The 15,234-nt window shown below is 40.3% G+C and overlaps 1 pseudogene; it reads left to right on the top strand.

Moving 5' to 3' along the window:
• LOC147442175 (endochitinase B-like) overlaps window positions 1–15,234 on the top strand; it is a 194,878-nt pseudogene that overhangs the window by 179,231 nt on the left and 413 nt on the right.

Below are 15,234 nucleotides of genomic sequence, written 5' to 3'. Positions count from 1 at the left end.
AGGGGAATTACAAATGAGCATGGGGAAACTCGGGAAGCATTCAAATTAGCCTTGAAGGAAGATTATTTCATGGAGGACTCCGAAAGGGTAACAAAGAGGACTTTCTTAGAGTGAGTAGTTCGGCCAAAAGAGGGGCTCTCGAATACCGAACTACTAAGGGAATTCGAACGCCATTATGATCAACTTTCAAGAACTGAAAAGGCTACCCTAAACTTGGAGAAGACAGAGCTCTTTTTGCAAGCCGCAGGTAAAGAGATTCAAGAGAAGTTAGAGATACTACTTGAGGATAAGGATGCGGAACAAGGTTTGAAGACTGATTGGAATGAGGTCGAAGATGCCATTTCACTACTAGCTAAGCGACAACGATGAAGAGACAAGATGATAGTCAACCCTACTCAATCCCCAAGTGTTTCCGAGAGTCCTATAAAGCCTGTAATTCTGGTTCCAAAGAGTGAAAAATCCATCCTAGATGATATTGTCAAAGGAATGCAAGAGCTCAAGTTAAAGCTTACAAGGCTAGAAGAAAAGGGGCAACCATCAAGTCAATCTACAGGGCAACGACCGCAAACCAGAGAAGGCTTTGTCAATAGATGGATATGGTGTGATAGTACTGACCATGGAAGGAGGTGTTGGAGCTATATATGGCTCACTCTACTCAACTTGGTCTCACCTATATATTTGTATCTTGTCCTCAATATGAATCAGTCTTTGGGAGCGTATATGGTGTGTCTCTTGTCTTGTCTCTCTCTCTTTCTCTCTACATCTCAACATGGTATCAGAGCAGTAACGATCATGCGCCGATTCAATTCATGGTGACAAAACAGTATGTGTATGCGATTTGCATGTAAGACTCAAAAAATGCTACAAATTTTATTTTTGAGCATTGATTCTTGTTAACTGTGGTTGTTTTGTGTTAAGAAGAATATGATTAGTGTTTTGTGTGACGTTTATTGCTAATCAATCTAATTGTTGATTACGTTTTCTTGTTGATGACACCCTGAACTTCATCTCAATTTTTCTTGTTGTTCTGCTAAAAATTTGGAGAAATGGGAAAGGCGCGATGGAGCGTAGCACAATGGCAATTATCATCCAAAACTTGTTCGTCTCCTCGAGCTCTTCGATTTGAGTTCTAGGTTTGCGTCAATCGGAGTTCGCAGCAGAAAGTTATGTTGTTTTTACTGCAATTGAGCTTGACGCAGCTTTCTTCGTCCTACTTCTTCGTGAAGCGTCCGCGATCGTTTTTCTTATTTTGGCGTTAACTTTTTCGAGAAGATTTAGCTTTTTGCTATTCATATTGTGGCCGTCAATCTTGCGTCTCACGCCACTCTATTTTGAGGACTCTTTTATTATTAACGTCTCCTTTACCATGCCCTTTTTGGGTGACGTCTCTCACATCTTTGGAAGTTCCTTGAGCATCCTTCTTACGTTTATCGTTGACAGAACGCAGTCCTCATATCTCTCTCATTCTCAATTGCGGCCTTCACCATATATGGTGTGCAAATTCTGCGATCTTATCTTATACTTCTTCTCGCAACAAGATATGGCTATGAATATTCTCGTCAACGGCTTTCCTTCTGGCCATCGTTCTGTTCCTCCTTTCCAAGGTCAAGGTTTTCCAGGCTAGAAAGCAAAGATGTTGTTAATTCTTGAAGGCGATGAACTCTCCGATGTTGTTCTTGGAAATTGTGTTTGTCCGCCTCAGCCTGTTGATACGGATAATGATAACGTGCTTATCACTGAAGGACCTATATTTGAAGATTGGAATGTTGCCTATACGGATTGGCAACGACGTGATAAAGCAGCTCGTCGGTATATTCTTTCTGCTCTTACTGATTCCCTTTTGCTTTATATGTACGAACTGCCTACTTCCCACGACGTATGGAAGTACCTTATTGCAAACTTTCAAAAGAAATCTGTCACAGAAATACTTTATTTGAGAGGGTTGCTTAACAAGTTACAATATGAAGTTGGTACTGCCATGACGGGACATATTGAATCTTTCAAATCTGTTATTAATCAACTTGCTGCTGCCGGTGATCCTGTTCCACAAAAGCAACTGATTACACTTCTCCTTGACACGGTGAAGGACTCTTCTTATGATAACATTGTTACTATTCTCTCTAATAAAGATGGTCTTGATTTCGACCAAGCCTGCATGTATTTAATTGAATACTCTCAACGTCAAGAACGTTGTAATGCTAGTCATGATACAGCTATGATTTCACACGAGGAGACTGAGTTACAACAGATGGAACGGGCTTTTTATGCTCGAAGGCGTCGCGGTAATATTTTCTCTCGAAACCCTAAACCGCAGAGGTGGCCGTCGCGGTAATATTTTCTCTCGTCTCAAATTTCCTAATAAGCAATGTTCTTACTGCAACAAAAATGGCCATACTGAAGATGATTGTTGGGCACGTCAATATGATGAAGAACACAATATTACCACAAAACAACCACGTTTATCTAGAGACTCTTCTTCTTCTTCTTGTGAATATTGTGGACGATCTGATCATCCCACTCATATGTGCTATGAGCGTCGATTCGACACAGATCGGAATAGAGCATATGCTACTGAACATCGAAACAACATTGTACCAAAAACAAGCTGCGTCCTATGTTCAGTTGCTCCAGACAGAATACTTCATGTACGCGATGGATCACTTTTTATTGTCGATTCTGGTGCTACAGGAAATATGACATATCAGTCTAAGTGGCTTCATAACTATCATCCACTGCCAGTTCAACGTGTTGTTTATCTTGCTGATGATACTACTTGTCAAGTAAAGCGTATTGGAGACTTATATCTTGGTACCTTATCTTCTTCCACTCGAATTTTGCGAGGAGTATTACATGTACCAGATCTTCAACGTAACCTTCTTTCAGTTGCTAGACTTGTTGATCTTGGTCTATTTGTTGGATTTGATCATACCAAATGCCGAATTGATAAAGATGGACAGACTATAGCGACAGCTCCTCGAAATGGTAATTTGTTTGAACTCTCTCTCAACGATGCTGTAGCAAATGTTGTCACTGCTCTAGGTGATCATGATTGCAAAGTATGGCATCACCGTTTTGTTCATGCTAATTTCTCAAAACTCCTTGATCTTCAACGTCGTGATCTTGTTCATGGCATGGATCTTAAAGCCCATCCTCATATGGGAATTTGTGATTTTGTGCTCTTGGGAAACACAATCGCAAACCCTTTCCTCTTTCAAATACAACTCATTCTCATGACATATTGGATCTTGTTCATACTGATATATGTGGACCTCTACCTTCTTCGAGATCACAATATCGCTACTTCATTACTTTCATGGATGATTTCTCAAGGTATACGACTGTATTTCAACTTAGACAAAAATCTGAAGCCTTATCTGTTTTCAAACAATTCCACAAGGCTGCGGAACTTCAAACTGGTCGTCGCCTTAAGAAGCTTCGTAGTGACAATGGAGGCGAATATGTTTCTCGAGAGTTTGTGAGTTACTGTGCTGACAGTGGAATTCATCATGAACACACTATTCCATATTCGCCTCAATAGAACGGTGTTGCTGAACGAAAGAATCCCACTATTCTCAATGTTGTAAGATGTATGCTGATTCATTCTGGCTTATCTCGTGTTTTTTGGGCTGAAGCTACTTTGACAGCAGTATTTATTCAGAATCATCTTCCTACTACTGCACCCTCTGGTAAGATACCCATCACAGCATGGACAGGTGACATTCCTTCTGTATCTCATTTTCGAACCTTTGGATGTATTGCTTATATTCATGCTCCCAAAGAAACACGAACAAAGCTTGATGCTCCTGGTCTTAAAGTTATTTTTATTGGATATTCTAACACTTCCAAAGGCTACAAATTCTATGACCCTTCCTCCAAGAAAGTAATTGTGAATCGTGATGCTACTTTTAACGAACAGCTTATGGGAGGCTCATGGTCCATGGATGATTCTGATGATATTAAATCAGTGCTTCATGCCTTTCCATTTCTTTCAGAACATGAAACTCTTCCTATAGAGAAATTTTCCTCTTCACAACCATCCATTCCGAATGTCGCCAATGATGATATTGATATTTTTGTTGATCTGCCTATTGATTTTGAACATGGCTCATCTCATGTTTATGATGACGATATTGCTGATAATGCGTTTTCTACTTCCGAAGATCCCATTACTTATGATGAAGCTATCTCTTCACCACAAAAGGATCAATGGCAAGAGGCTATGGAAGCAGAGTACGATTCTCTTATCTCTAAAGGTACATGGATACTAACTGAATTACCCCCTGGTCGTACAGCTATTAAATGTAAGTGAGTGTATAAGACAAAAGTAAAAGCAGATGGATCTTTTGACAAGTTCAAGGCGCGTTTAGTTGCAAAAGGTTACTCCCAAGTAGCTGGTGTTGACTATCAAGAGACTTTTTCACCAGTTATTCGCATTACAAGTGTTCGAGTTTTATTGGCATTTGCTGTTCAATTTGATTTAGAAGCTCATCAAATGGATGTGCGAACTGCTTTTCTTAATGGTGACTTGGAAGAGGAAATTTATATGGAACAACCAGAAGGGTTTGTTATTCCAGGTAAAGAAGACCTTGTTGCTCAACTCCATAAGGCAGTATATGGTCTCAAACAAGCTTCGCGAGCTTGGTATACAAAATTTGATATTTTTCTCACCTCTAAAGGATTCATCTCTTGCTCGTCAGACCCCAACTTATACATAAAACGCCAAGGTAGCAGTTTTGTGATTCTTGCTCTTTATGTGGATGATACCATCCTTGTTTCCAATGATTTGGGATTTCTACAGCAAGTGAAAAAGTTATTGTCTTCTGCATTTGATATGGTGGATCTTGGAGAGATTCACTCGTGTCTTGGCATTCAAATCCAACGGAACCGTACAAAAGGTATTTTATTCCTTCGACAGTCAAAGTTTATTGCAGATACTATTCAAAAATTTGGTATGGAATCTGCACATTCAGCCAACACACCTTGTCTTGCGAGCTCTACGAAGAACACTTCTGACAATGGCAGTCAACTTGTCACAAACCAACCTTATGCTAACTTGATTGGATGTCTTCAGTTTGTTGGCATGAACACTCGTCCTGATATTCTGTTTGCTGCTAATTATCTTGGACAACATCTTGCATGTCCTTCTCTTAAGCATTGGTCTGCTGCAAAGCATGTGTTGAAATACTTGAAAGGCACTACAGATTTTGGTTTAGTCTATCGACGACAACTCACATCGGATTCTATGCAATCTCTTTCTCTTTTGGGTTACACAGATGCAAACTGGGCAAGCTCACATTTATCTATGCGATCTACTAGTGGAAATTGCTTCTTTATAAATGGTTGTCTTGTTTCTTGGACTATCAAGAAACAACGTTGTGTTGCAGTTTCTACGACTGAGTTAGAATATGTTGCGGCATCACTTGCAGCTCGTGAGTTGATTTGGCTTCGACAAATGCTGGTTGATATTGGTCACTCTCCTCTTTCTAGCACACCCTTGCGGTGTGACAACCAAAGTGCTATTAGTCTTGCAAAAGACTATGTTCAACATAATAAGTCAAAGCACATTGCTGTCCATTATCATTATGTCAGGTATGAAGTACGCAAAGGAACCATTATGGTTGAACACTGTCCAAGTGACCAGATGATTGCAGACATTTTGACCAAAGGCCTCAACGAGTCACGTTTCATCCTCTTGCGCTCGGAGCTTGGAGTTGCTTCGACCTCACTCTTTCTAGATTAGCTTCTTTGCTATTGTAATAGCTTTGTACATATGACATTGTAATCTTTTAGGTACCATGCACTATGCACACTCCACATTTGCACATTGTGATCTCTAAGTCACTTGAATATTTTTACATAGATGCACACTTCACTTTCACATCATCATCGCTGGTTCATATTTTCACATTGTATAGGGGCTTGGGTTTTCCCTTGAACTCCCCAAGGGTTTTTTCATCCAAAGCTAGAGACCTTTGTTTGAGTGGGGGTGTTGGAGCTATATATGGCTCACTCTACTCAACTTGGTCTCACCTATATATTTGTATCTTGTCCTCAATATGAATCAGTCTTTTGGAGTGTATATGGTGTGTCTCTTGTCTCGTCTCTCTCTCTTTCTCTCTACATCTCAACAGGAGGGACTGTGAAAGTTTTAAAGACGCTTTGACAAAGGAGCTTGTTTTCTTTAAAGAAGGTAAGATTCACTTAAGTGAAACAGGTAAGCTCTTGGGTACAAAATTTCGCAAAGGTAGGATGAAGAAACTAGTTGAGGACATGGCTACTAGTCATGCCATCTCGATGGTTGAGGCAGCCGCCTATGGGTTGAAGTTGGATCCTATTAAGAAAAAAGGATCATTCAAGGTTGGAGAAGAGGAATCTAATGGTATTGGAGAGCTATGACCATGCGCTATAGAGTCTGCTATGAAGGGTAAAATGACTATAGAGGTTTTACATGAAGCTAGAGATTGCATTCGGCTTGAAACAGGTTGGAATGATCATGTGGACTCTTTGTCAGTGCATGCATATATTGCCAAATGTAAAGCAAATGAGGCCATTGTTGAAGAGAAACGTAGGCGCAAGAATGGGGATGAAGGGCGTTCAATGCGGGCAACAAGGAGTGGAGGTAGAAATGACACAATGCCTCCTAGATCACCTTCCCGACAACAGATGCCTGTCCCTCAAGTGCCTATACAAGAAGCCTCTAAAGAAAAGAAGAAGGATGCAACAAAAACCAAAGAAAAGGGTCCAGCCTACAAACTCCAATCCGATATAGAGGCAGCAACGGATCTCGAAAAGGTTTTGGAAGAGAGGATTCTAAACAGTAAGGTGGAATTTACCTTGTGTGAGGTCCTTGGTATAGCAAAGAGAGAATTTCACGAAGAAATAATTGATATCGTAGAGAGGAAGCGGCATTCTCTTACTGAATCTATCCATGTACAGGGTGAAGAAGAGACTTTAAATGCACAGGGTGTACAGGTCTATGGCAAACAAGGTGATGAAACTATTGTTGGATGCTACAAGTCTAGGGGAGGAGTAAAACACATTCTCTTCTTGGATGATGAAGATGAAGTGGAGACCACTCACAAGAGCTACTACTTGAATAGTCACTGGGCAAGAGCAACTACTGAGACACTGGTAAAAGTGGGAGACTTAGAAGATCCATACATTGCGTTGATAGATCATGGCTCAAAAATTAACCTCATGTCAAAGAGTCTTTATCAAAAAGGAAAATGGCCAATTGATATAAATCATGGATGGATGATTCGTGCAGATAAAAACTCATCAGGGGAGCTGTACAAAGCTTGTCCAAATGTAAAGGTGACTATTGGGGATGTGAAAGATGACCAAAATTTCTTTGTACAGGAGATTTCTACATATCCTCTTATCCTTGGACAACCATACATCACTGCTACTCGCATGGAAACCAAGGTGATGGATGATGGGTCATCTTATGCAAGAATAAGGAGCAGGAATGGAAAGCGTGCAGTACAATTCCTTACTATTTGTGTAGACCATGAAAGGAACCGTGAAAGTCTTAGAGAGAAACCCTTGCCAAAGACGAACAAAGAATTCAAGGACTACAGGGATATGAGGGGTTTTGGCCATGTACCATTGTAGAGCGGGATTGCAGTGGTACAAGAAGAGAAAGGTTCTCGCATGATGTATATGCAAAGGATACATTTTCTACAGGTTTTGTAGGATTATCAGACTATGGATCTATTGCTTTTACAAAGTGTCAGGACTTAAAGCGGGGTGAATGACAACATGTAAATAGTGTACAAAGAGGTTTGAAGATGAATGGTTTGCTAGAAGATGATGAATGCACTGCAGGTGTGTTTGATGAGTGTTCTTTTGTGGATACTATGCAAGATTTGGAGTCTTTAGTGGATTGCAATTTGTATATGGGAAGAGAGGTTGTGAAAGTATGCTCAATAGAAATGTACAAGGTCATTGAATATTTCAAAAATGCTCAAGGTGTTGATGTACAAGAAGTATAAGTCCGTGGCAAAGAAAGTGAAACCAGTGGCAGTACCTCTACCAAAAGATTGCACAAATAAGATGGAGCAAGCTGCTTTGCACCCTAGCCTTCGTAACCCAAGCAAGATTGGACACAAGTTCACAAAGGATTCTTTGAAAGAGTTAAAAGTTGGTTGCGAGGACAATTTGACAAAAGCTGAAAAGATATGCTTTGAAGACATGCTTGCCAAACACGGAAAAGCTTTTGCATTTGAGCGTTATGAGATAGGGTGTGTTGATCCATCCATTGTTGCTCCTATGGTGATCTTCACTATCCCTCATGTACCTTGGAACTTGAGGTCTATTCCTGTTCCAAAGGCTCATTTGCCAAAACTCATTGAGTTGCTTAATGAAAAGATCAAGATGGGTATTTTGGAGCCTTCTTGTGCTCCATATTCAAATAGGTGGTTCACTGTTCCAAAGAAAAATGGTTCTTTATGCTTTATTTAGGATATGCAACCTGTAAATATGGTGACAATCAGAAATGTGGGTATAGGGCCAATTGTCGATGAGTTTGCAGAGGCATTTGTAGGAAGGGCAATATATTCTATGGGAGATTTGTACTCAGGGTATGATCAGTTCCAACTAGCAATGGAAAGCAGGGACTTGACTACCATGAGGACACCCGTGGGTTTAGTAAGGATGTGCACCTTACCTCAAGGGGCAACGAATTCAGTTGCACACATGATGAATGGTAGGAACAAATTCCTACGTGACTTCATACCTCAAACTACAATGCCTTTCCTTGATGATGTGCCAATCAAAGGATGTGATGTAAGTGATAAAGATGTGGCTCTAGACTCGAGGGGGTGCCGAAAATATGTGGCAACCCATATCAATCATTATGATTATAATATCTTGTCAAGGTTGGAAGAGGTGAACCTTACCTTGTCTGGTCAAAAGTCAATGTTTGGTGTGAATGAAGTTCTTATTGTGGGACATATGTGCGGGCCATATGGTAGAAGGCCCTGTCCTGCAAAGATTGATGTAATCCAGAGAATGAAAGAGAAATGTATAAATGTCACTGAGGTTCGAAGGTTCTTGGGTGCATGCGTGTTTTATGTTATCTGGATTCCACATTATGCACATGTAGTAGAGCCTTTGTATCAGCTTTTGAGAAAGAACAAAAAGTTTCAATGGGAAGAAATGCATACCCATGCCATGAGGAAGTTAAAGAAGTTTTTGCTTATGTCTCCAACTTTGAGAAAAGAAAACTATGAATGTGGAAGATATGTAATTGTGACAGTGGATACTAGCCCCACAGGAATTGGATGGGCGATTTGGCAAGATGATAATGATGGCAAGCGATATGTGGTGAGGTTTGGAGAAAAATTCCTAAGTGCTCGTCAACGCAACTATCCACAAGTAAAAAGAAAGTTATGAGGAGTAGCCACAGCTTTGCAATGAGACAAAGAGTACTTGATAGGAGAAAATGTAATAGTGGAGACTGATTGTCTACCCCTTCTTGGAATGATCACAAGTTGCTCAACTCCTGAAATTGCTATGTTGAGATGGATTGCCAACATAAAGTCCTTGAACCCAGAATTTAAGCATATTGCAGGGAAAGATAATCCAGCTGCTACAGATATGCTTTCAAGAGCAAGGTATGAAAAAGAAGAAGGCTTGGTTGTCTAGGGTGATGATGTAGGTACACAGTTCTATAGTATCTCTCATGCCAAGGGCGATCATGTTTGTTTGTCAAATGCACTTACAGAGGACCTATATCAAGGTGATTGTTTGCTCATTGGAAGCTATCTGAGCACTTTGACAAGGCAAGAAGGGGTGACTAATCAAGAGTTCAAAAGAATACGGAGAAAGGCCTATGGATATTTTTTGAAAGATGGGTACTTATAGAAGCGTCCAAAACAAAGAAATGGAATGCCAATGAGAGTCGTGAATGATAAGGACGCTCAAAATGAGCTTATGAAAAAGTTTCATGAGAGTCTTTATGCTGACATAGAGGTGTATGGGCCACCTTTACTAAAGTGAAAGAGAGGTATTGGTGGAAAGGTATATATAAAGATGTATCTCACTTTGTGGAGTCATGTGAAACATGTCAAATGTATTCAAATGTACGTCATCGTGATGGGTTGCACCCTACTTACCCATTGGCCATGCATTACAAGTGGGTAGTAGATCTGACTACAATTCCATTGGGCTTATGGAAAATGAGATACATAGTGCTTGCACGAGAAGACTTAACCAACCAAGTTGAAGGTCGTGCTCTAAAAACAAAAAGCAAAGAAGGGAAATGTAGGTTCCTCTTGGATGATGTAATTAGCCGTTATAGCGGTGTTGGGAAAATAACAGCAGACAGGGGTGATTTGGATGCTGACAAAGCAAGGGAAAGCAAGGGAGTTTTTCTCTAGGTTGGGCATTGAACTTGCTCTCACTACTACATATAATTCTGAGGGAAATGGTAAATCGGAGCGTGGGCATCCTCCTATCATTAAAGCTTTAGCTAAGGCCTGCAAAGGTAAAATGGGAGAGTGGCCTAGGTTATTGCCTTATGCTTTATGGGCTGATCGTACAACTCATAGCTTAGTTACTGGTTATATGCCTTTTGAGTTGATGTATGGTCAGAAACCTATAATGCCAATTGAGGATGTAATTCCCACATGGAATGTATTACCTTGGGAAGATGGAATGAGTAGGGAAGACCTTCTTGCTTTGTGCATACAACAGTTAGAAAGAAGGCCCCAAGATATTGAGATTGCAGTAGCACAATTAAAAGATGCAAGGTTAAAGAATAAGGACAGATTCGACAAGAGGCATAGGCTCAGCCCTAAAGCTATTCAGGAAGGTGATTGGGTGTTGGTGTATGACAGTAGTCTTGAAAACCAACATTCAACAATAAGAAAGCTTTCAAAAAGATGGCTTGGTCCTTATGTGGTTCAGCATGTACATGGGAATGCAACTTATACCTTGCATGAATTAGACGGGACAAAAATGAAGATTCCCATTGCAGGGAAAAGAATCAAGTTATTCAAAAGAAGAGGTGATACAGATCCCTTTGATTCACAGGAAGGTCAAAATGAAGGCTCTGATGAAAATGATATGGATCTGGATGAAGAACAAGAGGATGATGCGTTAGATTTTGTTGCAAGCGATGATGAAATCGACATGTATGTTGACTTAAATAAAGACTGAACCTGCAAAAGATATCTGTGGCACATGCCGGAGGATGTGCAGGTTTTGAGGGGGTGGATGTCGTGCCATGGAACGTTCATAATGTGAAATTAAATTATCTACCTCACTCTTAATGTTTATGATGTTTGCGACCAAATGCTACAATGTACATACACTGATATATGCGAAAATGAATGTCATGGTTGCAGTCGTGTACATACCTTGTTGGGCGGGCGAGGCCCTACACGTGGCACCATGGAATGCTTTTACACATAAATATATGCCTAATTTGCTTTGGGAATGTAAAAATGTCAAGTGTTTCGAAGTGGCACGCTTGTTTTGCCTAGAAAGTTCAATGCGGGCAATCTCGGCCAAAAATAGCAGGTTTCGTGCGCTAGCGCAAAAGACATGTCCAAAGTGCTTACCAAGTGTAAAAATTAGGGACAACATGAAATTTGAGCCCAATGGGATTTTTCCACAATTTTAGGGATTTTTCCCAGCTCGTTTGGGCTTTTTACGGACAAAAAGTGTCATTTTTGGGCTGAAAATGACTAAAAATGGTCAAAAATAGCACTAAATATGCCCAAAAATAGCTCAAAATTGAGGAAGATACACCTCACCTGTTCATTAACAGTCCTACTAACACATATATTTTAGCCCCTATTATAAGTGGTTTAGAGTTCACTCCCAGTTGGAAAAAGTTGCTTCAGCTACTCTCTTCTCAGTAGTATGCAATAGGATCCACGGGAAATTTTTCTGGATCATTTGGAAAGAATGGAATAGTTTTCCTTCTGATGAGGCTTACCATACTAAAATTCTGAGAGTGCTTTTTTCACATTTTTCAATGCAGGTTAATCAGCTCAAATTGGAACAATGTAGAATATATCAAGCAAACTATAAAGTGCTAATGACGTACTGCATGAGCTACAACAATAGCCCCAATATAAATAAACAACAAAAAGTTCTATTGGATGGTTCTTATTCGCATCTACTGATTGATGAATGAAAATCAGATGGAGCGAAGTTGAAGAGACGGTGTGATAATGGACTGAGGCTTATTACCCATTTACAGGAAGTCATTAGTTTGTTCGGAGGGGGTAGCAGTTTGGGTGGCAGTTCCTGAAGCATTAAAAGAATTGTGTAGTCCCGACTTCAAAAATCGAATAGCCTATGGTAATGTTTTGTATGCCGCCGCTTTTTGTAAAGATTCACTGTTAGGTTGGAGATACTATCAGAGAATACAGTAGATAACTGTAACTTTGTCCTCTTTCTAATATAAAATCTCTCTCGCCCTTTATGGCAGAAAAAAGGCAAAGGAAAAGGATGATGTGCTCATCTTAAGTCCTAATTTATGAGGTCTCAAGTTATCGAGGGGAGTTATTTAAGAGAGCTCAAGGTAGTATCAATCATTGTAATGTGCTTTAACTATTGATAGTAAACTAATGAGCTCTCAGGTTAATCGTACTAACCATGGTCAGGTCATTGGCTTGTGGCATGTGGAATAATGCAAAGCGATTGTACAGTACTAGAAGACTGTGTGTGTGTGTGTGTGTGTGTGTAGAATCTACTAGAATTATGCAAGGTGATCAGGCTTCACTTCAGCATTCTAAAAGAATAGAATGCAAGAGAAGTTAAGCCATGTGAGGCTGTGAAATGAAAGGTGAAATAAAAAGATCCACTTAATATTTTTAAACTGAAATAACATTTAAGGTAAGTCTGAATCATCACTGAAAACATTGAAAGAATGCCTAATCAACTCTTTCTTAAGACGTCTTTCAGAAAGCCATTTTTTTATTAAAAACAATTATTTACCAAAGAGAGCATACCTGTTTTAGAAAGACTTTGATAAAATTACATTCATGAACCCCAAGACGGCGGGTGAGGGAATATACAAGAGTTTAGGGAGGAGTGGCCAAAACAAAAAAACATCAAGGGTAACAACAATCACACTAGTAACCGAGTATTCAGTGCTCAATTCTGAGCATCAGCTCATGAGCTTGATCGCAGTGGATTATGAATCCTACTAGCTTTTCTTCTACTTCCTTAGTCCTCTCTTGCAGAGTCCTCGCTGGGTGAGTTGCCTTCGACCAACTATTCAATGGTGCTTCATAGTTTGCCTTGCAATCTGCCAACACTTTGCTTTGAGCATGGGAGATCCTGGAATGGTACGGTCCAAGTTTAGCTGAAATGTCTACAAATTGAAGTCAATAAAAAGCATTCTCAGACTTTTATTCGCGCAAGACTCCTCAAATACCGCTACACACCTCTCTTTTCACATGATCCATATGAACTCGGAACAGATTTTGGCCCAATATGAAGAAATGATTTTAATTGAATCTCCCAAGAGCCACTGTTTGGCTAAGGGCCAAAACCCTAAAACTTCTGTGAGTGGGGTCAAGATCGCAATAGAGTATCTACAATTGAGGAAGATATGAGGGAGGTATGCTCTCTTTGGTTTTTTTTTAAAAAACCAAATATATTTGAAATAAAGATATTGCTTAAAAAGTTGGGGGGGGGGGGGGGGGGAAGAGAGAGAGAGAGAGAGAGAGAGAGAGAGGATGGACTTGGAGTACGTAAGAGTGTGGTAGTATGAAATTTTGGGTTGCCACAGATAAAGGACGATGTGCTCATCTTAAATCCTAATTTATAAGGTCCTATAATGTACGTAAGAGTTGTCGAGGGGAGTTATTTAATGACAAAGAGAGCTGGAGGTACTATCAATCAACATAATCTGATAGATTGATAGTAAACTAATGACAAAGAGAGCTGGAGGTACTATCAATCAACATAATCTGATAGATTGATAGTAAACTAATAACAAAGAGAGCTGGAGGTACTATCAATCAACCTAATCTGATAGATTGATAGTAAACTAATCAGCTCAACGGTTGGTCACGTCAATGGCTTGTGGCACGTGGAAGCGATGGTACGATACAAGCAGACTCAATGTACACGTCGGTCGAGTGGCTCTGATCAGGAGAGGGGGCCTTTGAACTTTGAAGCCGGCATTCCCAATTCCCGGTCCTATAAAAGCGACGGGGTGGCAACATAGACGCACAGTTTCGTGATTACTAATACAGCTTTCATTAAGATAATTTTAAGGGAAAATTACCATTATACCCTTCAAATTTCAAAAATTCCCAATATACCCCTCATATTTTGTCAAAAAATCCCAAAATGCCCTTTAAATTCTGCAAAATTCCCAAAACACCCCTGGCTGTGAGAGTAAATTTATCCAAAAATTTAAAAAATTGTAGCTTTTCATAAGAAGACTGATTGTCTATGAATACAAGATACTAAAACTAGAATTTGAGCTAGTTATGTAGGCTTTGGAGATGAATTGCTTCACTATTTTTGGACATAATTGTTTTTTTTTTGGGAGGTAATTTGTGACAAATTACATGCTAAGCACCAAAAAACGGATATACATTGTCAAAAAAGAATAAAAATTAGGAAATTTTGAAAAATCCAACTAAAGTAGATACAAGGGTATGTTGGGAATTTCCATAAATTAGAGGGGTATTTTGGTAAATTTCCCTAATTTTAATTATACACACCCCCAACATCTCCACCCCGAGAAGGAAACTCGCCATCTACTACTTCACCAACTGGTGCATCTACGAACGCAACTACTTCGTCAAGGATCTGCCCATCGTCACCTCTCTCACCAACTTTGTGACCCAATACCCCATCTTCAACGGCATCTCCATCGACTGGGAGTACCTGAGCGACGACGGCGTCAACTATGACAACGATGGTAACTCCGTCCGCAAGGAGGATGGTGAAAACTTCATTCTGGTGCTACAGGCGCTCCGCAAGGCCCTTCCTAGCTACACCATCGCCTTCTGCTGTATTGCGGCGCCGGAGAAGGCTAAGTGGCCCATCGAGCGGGTAGTGCCTCTGCTGGACGAGCGTCATGTGATGACATACGACTTCCACGACGGCAACTGGGGCGAGACGAAGTCAGCGCATCACACCAACCTCATGCCTAGCTCCATGGAGTATGGTCGGTGGACGAGGCCGTTAGATTCTAGTTGTCACGCGGGGTGCCTCCGTCTTCGGCAACACGGACGGCATCGGAATGCCGGCGCA

The sequence above is a fragment of the Adiantum capillus-veneris genome, chromosome 14 (assembly GCF_014529385.1).
Source record: "Adiantum capillus-veneris isolate H3 chromosome 14, ASM1452938v2, whole genome shotgun sequence".
NCBI lineage: Eukaryota > Viridiplantae > Streptophyta > Polypodiopsida > Polypodiales > Pteridaceae > Adiantum > Adiantum capillus-veneris.
Note: the sequence above shows the minus strand (reverse complement) of the source record. Positions and strands in the feature narration are given on the sequence as shown.